The sequence below is a fragment of the Bison bison genome, unplaced genomic scaffold (genome assembly GCF_000754665.1).
Source record: "Bison bison bison isolate TAMUID 2011002044 unplaced genomic scaffold, Bison_UMD1.0 scf7180017864098, whole genome shotgun sequence".
Lineage (NCBI taxonomy): Eukaryota > Metazoa > Chordata > Mammalia > Artiodactyla > Bovidae > Bison > Bison bison.
In genome coordinates, this window is record NW_011494670.1 from 3,543,528 (window position 1) to 3,553,442 (window position 9,915).

The 9,915-nt window shown below is 39.4% G+C and overlaps 1 pseudogene; it reads left to right on the forward strand.

Moving 5' to 3' along the window:
- Positions 1-3,137: 3,137 nt before the first annotated feature.
- Positions 3,138-3,523, forward strand: LOC104987546 (annotated as a pseudogene).
- Positions 3,524-9,915: the final 6,392 nt, after the last annotated feature.

The following is a 9,915-nucleotide window of genomic DNA, read 5'->3' on the forward strand; positions in this document are numbered from 1 at the left end:
ACATCCTAGGTAATACCACAGAGTAGTAAGTATAAAGTGTGAAACACTTAACAAGCTCAAAGATTCAAATATACGTATTTACACATACATTTAAACCCTCTAAAATTCCTCTTAATCAAAGCAAAAGTGAGCTGCAACTTATCAAAGCTTTATCACATACATTAAACTAAGTACTTTTGTATTCATTCAAAAACATTTATTGAATGCTGATGATATGCCAGACATGTCTAGTACTATCAACCAATTTAGTGAGGTAGGTATTAATATCTTCACTTGAAGGCCAAAGGAGTTACGTAACTTGTCCAAGTTCAGGCCACCACTACCCTATACAGAGGATTTGCACACACACAAAAAAGTACCTTTTCCTCAAGACACTTCACTTCCATTTGTCAGAAAATGTATCATAATATACTAATTCTATTAGAACAAGAAAACATATTACCTTCTGCCATAAAATTGTCTTAATAAATATTCAAATTGATAAGTCTATGACCTGATGGCTCAGCAATAAAGAATCTGCCTGCAATGCAGGAGATGTAGGTTCAATCCCTGGGTTAGGAAGAGCCCCTGGAGAAGGAAACAGCAACCCACTACGGTATTCTTGCCTGGGAAAACCCATGGACAAACGAGCCTGGCAGGCTACAGGCCATAGGGTCACAAAGAGTCGAACACGATTTTAAGCTACTTAGCAGCATGATATAAAGTTTGCACCTTTCATGGGTTTCTTTGTGCAGTGAACAATTTACTTAATGGTCAATCCCATACGATATCTAATAAATGCAGCACCAGGGATTTTACTCCAGGGTACTACTATTAACTCCCACCCTAAATGGGAATCATCAAGAATCTCATGTGAATTACATAATCCTCTGGCTGCATATGATCGTTGCCTCCTTTCAGCATTGTTTCATACTCAAAGCACTTATAAATATGTATTTATGGACATAAACCCCTGAATACATAGAAAGCTACAAATGCTGGATGAATAAGAAGGGTTTCTCAGAAAGACCATCATTAGCATCTCCCAAACAAGAACTGTTTCTCCAAACTCTGGTTTTACCCACCAGGAAAATTGGAAAATATTAAGATGAATATAAAATATTTGTTCTCATAAATATCAAGCAAATACTCAGCTGGGACCTGAAGATCTTAATTATCACAAAAATGATTTTAATCAGATTCCACTAAGAAGGAATCTTAGTTCTCCAGATCAAAGTCAAGTCAAAGTGCTTCAGATCAATATTCTGTCAAATTCTGAAAGATTTTTCGGAAACAAGGGATTTAACAAAAAGATTTTGCTTTTTCTTAATATCCAATAAAAATAAACACATCTTTAAAAAGAACAATGTATGTTTATGTGGTGCTTTAATTCATCCAAATCTCCCTTGTTGGGTCTCTATCAGGTTTCAAGTTTTGTGTCAGATGCTGAGAACATGTTGATGATCAACTCCAGACCATGCACTACTCTCATTCCAGCAGGCAAAATTTCGGTAAGTGCTACAATAGAGATCTAGACAAAATGTAATAGACCCACTTGCTCTTGCCTTGATTTGTTCTCCATACACAATTTCTTGGAATTTAGGTAAATGAACCTCACAAAATTTTAAGTATGCTCTAAAATGAATGTGAAGGACAATCACTGTCATCGTATCTGGCAAACAGTAAATATATAATAGATGTGGAATGAATAAGTAAATCAACTTTCCAGATTACAAATTAGAGTTGGGCCACAAGCAAACATTCCCATCAATTATAAAATAAGTGTTCATGAATACAAAATATTTTTAAATAACCAAAGCCTAAGGCAATTTGAATTGAAAGAAGAGATCATTTAAATATAAACCTCATACTACCCAGCCTAAAACATAAGATAAATTATTTCCTATGTCTCTTAGTCTATTTAACGATATATTTTCAACATCTCAGCAGCACATTCATTTTTATTTTCCAAGTTATATCGGCTATTTTTTTTCCCCTAAATCCCAACCATATCTGTCAATCTGGCTTTGGTAAGAGTGATTAATTATGAGGAGGTCTAATAATTTCCATTGTTTTCAGTCATCCAGACAGAGAAGATCTGGGATTAAAGGCAAAAGAGAGAGAGAGAGAGATACACGGGCAGATTCCTTGCTGTATAGAAGGGATCTATATTCACGAATTCCAACTTCAAGTGGATAATTTGAGGTTTGTATCTTCAACGGTTTAACCACTCCATCCGGTACTAACCAAACGTCCCCAAAGACATTTCACTGAATTACAAACAAAACGCTATCCACCTTACTTTTTCTTCTAATTCTTTGCTTTCGGACTTCTTTTTATTCGTCTCACATTCTGTTAAAAATAACTTGAGGATGGGAACACAGTCTATGCTATCTCCTTCATCAGCACCTAGCCCGGCACCTTATGCAATGAAGCACTTACAAAATGCCTTGGGATAATATTACTCGACACGAAGCCACCGCACGTATGAAACTCCGAGGTTAGCACTTTCTAACAGGCTTTCAGGCAATGCCTGATGTGAAGAAGAATCCCGAAATACTAAATTAAAAGAGGCCTTTACGCTGTTTAAAATACAGTTCTTACCACCACCACGAGAAAATAGTTCCAAACTTTCCACGCATAGTTAATGCTCCTCCGCTCACACGCTCCAGCCGAGGACTCTGCGCCTGCGCTCTAGAGGGTGGTACCTTTGCACCTGGCTGCTGCTGCCGCTGCTGATTCTAAGTCGCTTCAGTCGTGTCCGACTCTGTGCGATCCCATAGACGGCAGCCCACCAGGCTCCCCCGTCCCTGGGATTCTCCAGGCAAGAAAACTGGAATGGGTTGCCATTTCCTTCTCCAATGCATGAAAGTGAAAAGTGAAATTGAAGTTGTTCAGTCGTGTCCGACTCTTCGCCACCCCATGGACTGTACCTACCAGACTCCTCCATCCATGGGATTTTCCAGGCAAGAGTACTGGAGTGGGTTGCCATTGCCTTCTCCATTGCACCTGGCCTTATCCTCAATTTCTCTTTCCCCGCCACCTGCGGCTTCCTGATCCGCCCTTGCGCAGGGGTCTCAGGTGGCCAAGCTGTCAAGAGACGGCCCGAGTGGGCTCTTGAAGGGCCCAAGATTGTCCGTAGCCACAGAGGGGGAAAAATGGTGGAAAATTCACCGCTGCCATTTGCAGAAAGAGCGTTCTTTGGTTTTCTCCGTTAAGCTCCCAATTTTGGTGCAAACTCTGTCTCAGATGGGCTTTTATTCCTGAATCTTGGCTAAGCGCTTTAGGCTTAATCTATTGGTCTCGAAATTATTCAGCAGTTCCATTATTTGTCTACCTCTTTGTTACCATAGTAATCCATTATATACTCTTATTTGGAATAAACATGACGAGTCAACTCCACTCATGTAATCACAGATAACATTGCTAAAAATCAACAGCAGAAGAAATGCCAAGAGGCCATCCAATATTAGAAGATATAACTATTAGTGAAGTAAACTAAATATTCCTTCTTGTAACCAAAGAACTTTACACCAAAAACTGAATTGTAGGTAGACTAACACCAAGCATTTATTATTTTTGACATAGTAATCCCTTATGATTATACAGTGGAAGTGAGAAATAGATTTAAGGGACTAGATCTGATAGAGTGCCTGATGAACTATGGACTGAGGTTCGTGACATTGTACAGGAGACAGGGATCAAGACCATCCCCATGGAAAAGAAATGCAAAAAAGCAAAATGGCTGTCTGGGGAGGCCTTACAAATAGCTGTGAAAAGAAGAGAAGCGAAAAGCAAAGGAGAAAAGGAAAGATATAAGCATCTGAATGCAGAGTTCCAAAGAATAGCAAGAAGAGATAAGAAAGTCTTCCTCAGCGGTCAATGCAAAGAAATAGAGGAAAACAACAGAATGGGAAAGACTAGAGATCTCTTCGAGAAAATCAGAGATACCAAGGGAACATTTCATGCAAAGATGGGCTTGATAAAGGACAGAAATGGTATGGACCTAACAGAAGCAGAAGATACTAAGAAGAGGTGGCAGGAATACACAGAAGAACTGTACAGAAAAGATCTTCATGACCGAGATAATCACGATGGTGTGATCACTCACCTAGAGCCAGACATTCTGGGATGTGAAGTCAAGTGGGCCTTAGAAAGCATCACTGCAAACAAAGTTAGTGGAGGTGATGGAATTGCAGTTGAGCTATTTCAAATCCTGAAAGATGATGCTGTGAAAGTGCTGCACTCAGTATGCCAGCAAATTTGGAAAACTCAGCAGTGGCCACAGGACTGGAAAAGGTCCGTTTTCATTCCAATCCCAAAGAAAGGCAATGCCAAAGAATACTTAAACTACCGCACAATTGCACTCATCTCACATGCTAGTAAAGTAATGCTCAAAATGCTCCAAGCCAGGCTTCAGCAATACGTGAACCGTGAACTTCATGATGTTCAAGCTGGTTTTAGGAAAGGCAGAGGAACCAGAGATCAAATTCCCAACATCCGCTAGATCATCGAAAAAGCAAGAGAGTTCCAGAAAAACATCTATTTCTTCTTTATTGACTATGCAAAGCCTTTGACTGTGTGGATCACAATAGACTGTGGAAAATTCTGAAAGAGATGGGAATACCAGAACACCTGACCTGCCTCTTGAGAAACCTATATGCAGGTCAAAAAGCAACAGTTAGAACCGGACATAGAACAACAGACTGGTTCCAAATAGGAAAAGGAGTATGTCAAGGCTGTATATTGTCACCCTGCTTATTTAACTTATATGCAGAGTACGTCATGAGAAACGCTGGACTGGAAGAAACACAAGCTGGAATCAAGATTGCCGGGAGAAATATCAATAACCTCAGATATTTAGATGACACCACCCTTATGGCAGAAAGTGAAGAGGAACTCAAAAGCCTCTTGATGAAAGTGAAAGTGGAGAGTGAAAAAGTTGGCTTAAAGCTCAACATTCAGAAAACGAAGATCATGGCATCTGGGTCTCATCACTTCACGGGAAATAGATGGGGAAACAGTGCAAACAGTGTCAGACTTTATTTTTGGGGGCTCCAAAATCACTGCAGATGGTGACTGCAGCCATGAAATTAAAAGACGCTTACTCCTTGGAAGGAAAGTTACAACCAACCTAGATAGCATATTCAAAAGCAGAGACATTACTTTGTCAACAAAGGCCCGTCTGGTCAAGGTTATGGTTTTTCTTGTGGTCATGTATGGATGTGAGAGTTGGACTGTGAAGAAGGCTGAGTGCTGAAGAATTGATGCTTTTGAACTGTGGTGTTGGAGAAGCCTCTTGAGAGTCCCTTGGACTGCAAGGAGATCCAACCAGTCCATTCTAAAGGAGATCAGCCCTGGGATTTCTTTGGAAGGAATGAAGCTGAAGCTGAAACTCCAGTACTTTGGCCACCTCATGCGAAGAGTTGACTCATTGGAAGAGACTCTGATGCTGGGAGGGATTGGGGGCAGGAGGAGAAGGGGACGACAGAGGATGAGATGGCTGGATGGCATCACTGACTTGATGGATGTGAGTCTGAGTGAACTCCAGGAGTTGGTGATGGACAGGGAGGCCTGGCATGCTGCGGTTCATGGGGTTGCAAAGAGTCGGACATGACTGAGCAACTGAACTGAACTGAACTGAATAATAGTGATCATAATTTTGACTATCTCTGGTATTAACAGCTAATATTAAAATATTAAAGGGCTTCCCAGGTGACTCAGTGGTAAAGAAGCCACCTATTAGTGCAGGTGACCCAGGAGACTTGGGTTCCATCCCTGAGTTGGGAAGATCCCCTGGAGAAGGAACTAGCAACCTGCTTCACTCTTCTTGCCTGGGAAATCCCATGGATGGAGGAGCCTGGCAGGCTACAGTCCATGGGGTTGCAAAGAGTTGGAAATGACTAAGTTACTCAATGCATACACACACACACACACACACACACACACACACACACACAGAGTGAAATGTAAAAAGAAAACAATGTTAAGTTGAATTTTTCTTAGATTTAGCATGTGTGTGCCAAGTCACGTCTGACTCTTTGTGATGCTATGGACTGTAGCCCGCCAGGCTCCTCTGTCCATGGGGTCCTCAGGCAAGAGTTCTGGAGTTGATTTCCATGCCCTCCTCCAGGGGATTATCCTGACCCAGGGATGGAACCCGCAACTCTTATTTCTCCTGCATTGGCATGTGGGTTCTTTACCACAAGCGCCACACTTAGATTCAGTTAGAAGCCCCTCTTAGACTAAGTTCCATTAATAATGTGAAAGTGAAAGTATTAGTCATTGAGTTCTGTCCAACTCTTTGCGATTCCATAGACTACAGCCCACCAAACTTCTCTGTCCGTGGGTATTTCCAGGCAAGAATACTGGAGTGGATTGCCATTTCCTTCTCCAGGGGATCTTCCTGACCCAGGGATCGAACCCACGTTTCCTGCATTGCAGGCAGAGTCTTTACCATCTCAGCCACCAGCAAAGCCCTTATTAATACTGCAAATGTTCTCAAATAGCAGACATTAATAGAATAAGCTAATGTTACATTACTCTATATAGATATCTTTATATCAGTAGTTACAGAAACTATGCATGCAAAACTAAATATACAGTACATGTGTATTAGTTGCTCAGTCATGTCCGACTCTTGGCAACCCCATGGACTGTAGCCCGCCAGGCTCCTCTGACTATGGAATTCTCCAGGCAAGAATACTGGAGTGGGTTGCCCCCTTCTCCAGGGTATCTTCCCGATGCAGGAATTGAACCTGCATCCTCCACATTGTAGGCAGATTCTTTACCATTTGAGCTACCCGGGAAGCCTCATATACTTTATAGTATAACATAGTATATTTGCAGAGAAGATCCATTTCTCAGTAATCCAAAGAAATTCAGAAACCATTTATGCTTACAGTTTTCTTAGATACTGGCATTCAATACAATTTAAGTAGAACAATTTAATAACAGCAGATAATTTGGGTTATGCCATTAAGGTGGCAAAAAGCATGTTTCAATATACTATGAATTTTTTACAATGAAACACTGATAAATTAATTCTTGACCAAAAAGAAAATGTTTCAGCTTCCTTTTGAAACACAAGCATCATCATTCATTGCTCTCTACCTATCTTTGCGTTTCTACCAGGTAGGCTGCATATACCCAGATCTGATAAGAACTTCACAGACAGAAATATTGAAAATTCATATGCAATTTATGAAAATCATTAAAAAGAGATTCAAGTACTGACATGGTGGAATTTTGATGTTTTAGTTTTTCTCATTTAAAAAGTTTCTAGGGTGGCAGCGGTGGCAAAAATAAAAATAAAAATAAATAAATAAATAAAATAAATAAAAAGTTTCTAAATATACTTTAGCATTTGAATAGAAACAAATATTTCTAATACTTCCTTCCAGGTTTATATAAATTCGTCCTAATTTCACTCTTCTCCTCTGTAGAAATCAAATGTGTATCTAGTTTACATAGGCACAGCATAGTACAAAGGCTCCTAGTAAGTAAGTGCTCATATTTCATTTAGCAGATATTTACTACAAATGTGTGCAAACTTGTATAAAGCACTTGTATAAAGTGCTAGAGTACTAGGGATCGTGTAAAGATACATAAAAAGGATAGTCAGCTTTCCTGATTTGTAATTTTAAGAAATAAAATGAATACAAATAAAATAAAATAGTAAAGAGAAGAAATGAAATAAAAGGATAAAATGAAAAAGGATGGGGAATTATTTTTCTACCTCTTGGGCTCCTTCTTATATGATTATCATATTGTTGTTCTACATTTTGCTAAATTACTATAAAAAGCTTAAAGGCAGAGTCTATCATATTTTTCACCCTATCTTTAACATCTGCCCTAATGAAGAAGAGGCTTTCCTGGTGGCTCAGGCAGTAAAGAATTCGCCTGCAATGCAGAAGACCTGGGTTCAATCCCCAGGTTGGAAGATCCGCTGGAGGAGGGCATAGCAACCCACTCCAGTATTCTTGCCTGAAGAATCCCTGTGGACAGAGGAGCCTGGCAGGCTACAGGCCATGGGGTCACAGAGTCGGACACGACTGAGCGACTAAGCACAGCACATAATGAAGAATATAAATTTAAGTGAGTAAATAAACATTAAAATGTCACATAAGAGAGAGAAACAAAATGCTATAAGCACTAAAATCAACACTGTGAATGCAACTACCTCAAGTATTAAGGAAATAGCTTATTGTTACCTGAAATAAATAATTTAAATGTTTTCTCAAATTCCACCATTTGTGATTTGAGGTAGGGACTTTAGAAGTTAGAAACAGCATTCTTAGCAATATCTAGAGCCAAATCTAAATCTTTGAGGAGTAGTTCAGGCTGGATTTCTAGGTTTATCCTAACAGGATGTAATTTTGTATATAAATATGCATGTGATTTTCTAAATATTAAAAGATACTTCTCTAGTCATGTTCCTCATGGAGAAAGAGTCTGAGCAAAAATCAAATGCTGAAACAAGGCCCCTACTTTTTAAATTGCTTTTACTGAATGTGAGGGGATCCTGGCAGCACCTTATTACCTAATCCCATGGAAGAGCTGGAATACAGATTATTCTAGCAGCCCACAGTTGCTACAGTTCTGAAACAAATAACATGATCTCCCATGCTCAAACACACACATCTGCACATGGACCGACTTCCATCCAGGAGATAGACCTGACCCCTTTAGAAATGACAGAGTAAATCAGGAAATCAGCTCCAAGGATTCTGTCCTTCTGCTCTGCTTCAGGGACCCAAATTCATACCCTAATGGTTTTAAGTTTCCATGACCAAACCCAAGAACAAGGGGCAGAAGACCTGAAGGCTCACAAATAGCCCATCCATGCTCTTCTGTGGAGACAAAACAGTTTTATCCAACATCCTTGGAAAAATGTGAATGATCTGTTCAGGACTGAACTGCTTCACCCCTGTTGTATGTAAATTATTCATGACCCTCTCCTTTGGCACATTTTGCACTCCATTTTCTCTGCTCACTTCATCAGCTTTTTTCCAAGCTATCTCAATTGCCTTGTGCTCTGCTCTCTTCAGAAACTTAAAGAGGAAACTGCATGATTCATTCAATTAACTGAATCATACATTTCTTTTCGATATATTGGGAAGTAGGGAAGGTGCTTTGGGATTTCTTTAATAGCTTTTTAGAAAACAACTCCTTAAATTATTCTATTTGAAATGTTTGAAATGCTTTGTCTAACTTTCTCTGATAGCATGATATTGCACTAAAACCCTGGAGTGTTAGGAAAACCTATTTCTGTTGTCAGTACTTCACTGTGAACAGCAGGGGGCAATAGCATATCAAAAATTGTGAAACTGTCTCAGGCTCTGAGAAACACTGTTGAATTGCTGCACTGGGTCTGTGTTTCCCAGCCCGATGATCTCAGCTCTTAGATGAAGTCTTTTGTTTTGTGTCCTATTTTACAATGCACTGTTCAGTTTTCTGTGAGTTGTGACTTATTCAGACAGCATTTCACTGCCAGTTTAGCTTAAGAAAAAAAAAGGTGAGAAAAAAAAAAAGAGGAAGAAGAAAATTAAAGTGCAGCTAAATGAAATACAAAAAGACAAGTAATCCTGCCTGTATTTAAAGTTTGTCCCTTCTCTGTTCCCATCCATTGCAATCTTGAAAATAGTTTTTCTGGATTACAGACTTAATATACCCTTAAGCCTTCCCACATAGATGCACGCATTTCATTTTACCTTCTCTGTCATACAGTTAACAGATATCTGTATAAAAGGAAAAACTGTTTTAAGCTGAATACTTTTAAAATAATTCAAAAAAACTTCTATGTTGTGTGCTAGCCTTTGGTCAAGCATCTCTGATTAGAATTTTTATATTTTTCTGCCTTTTAAACATTTATTAGTCAAGATACATTTCACTGTTATGTTTCAATAAAGTTATTCCCCTGTGAATTCACACCTT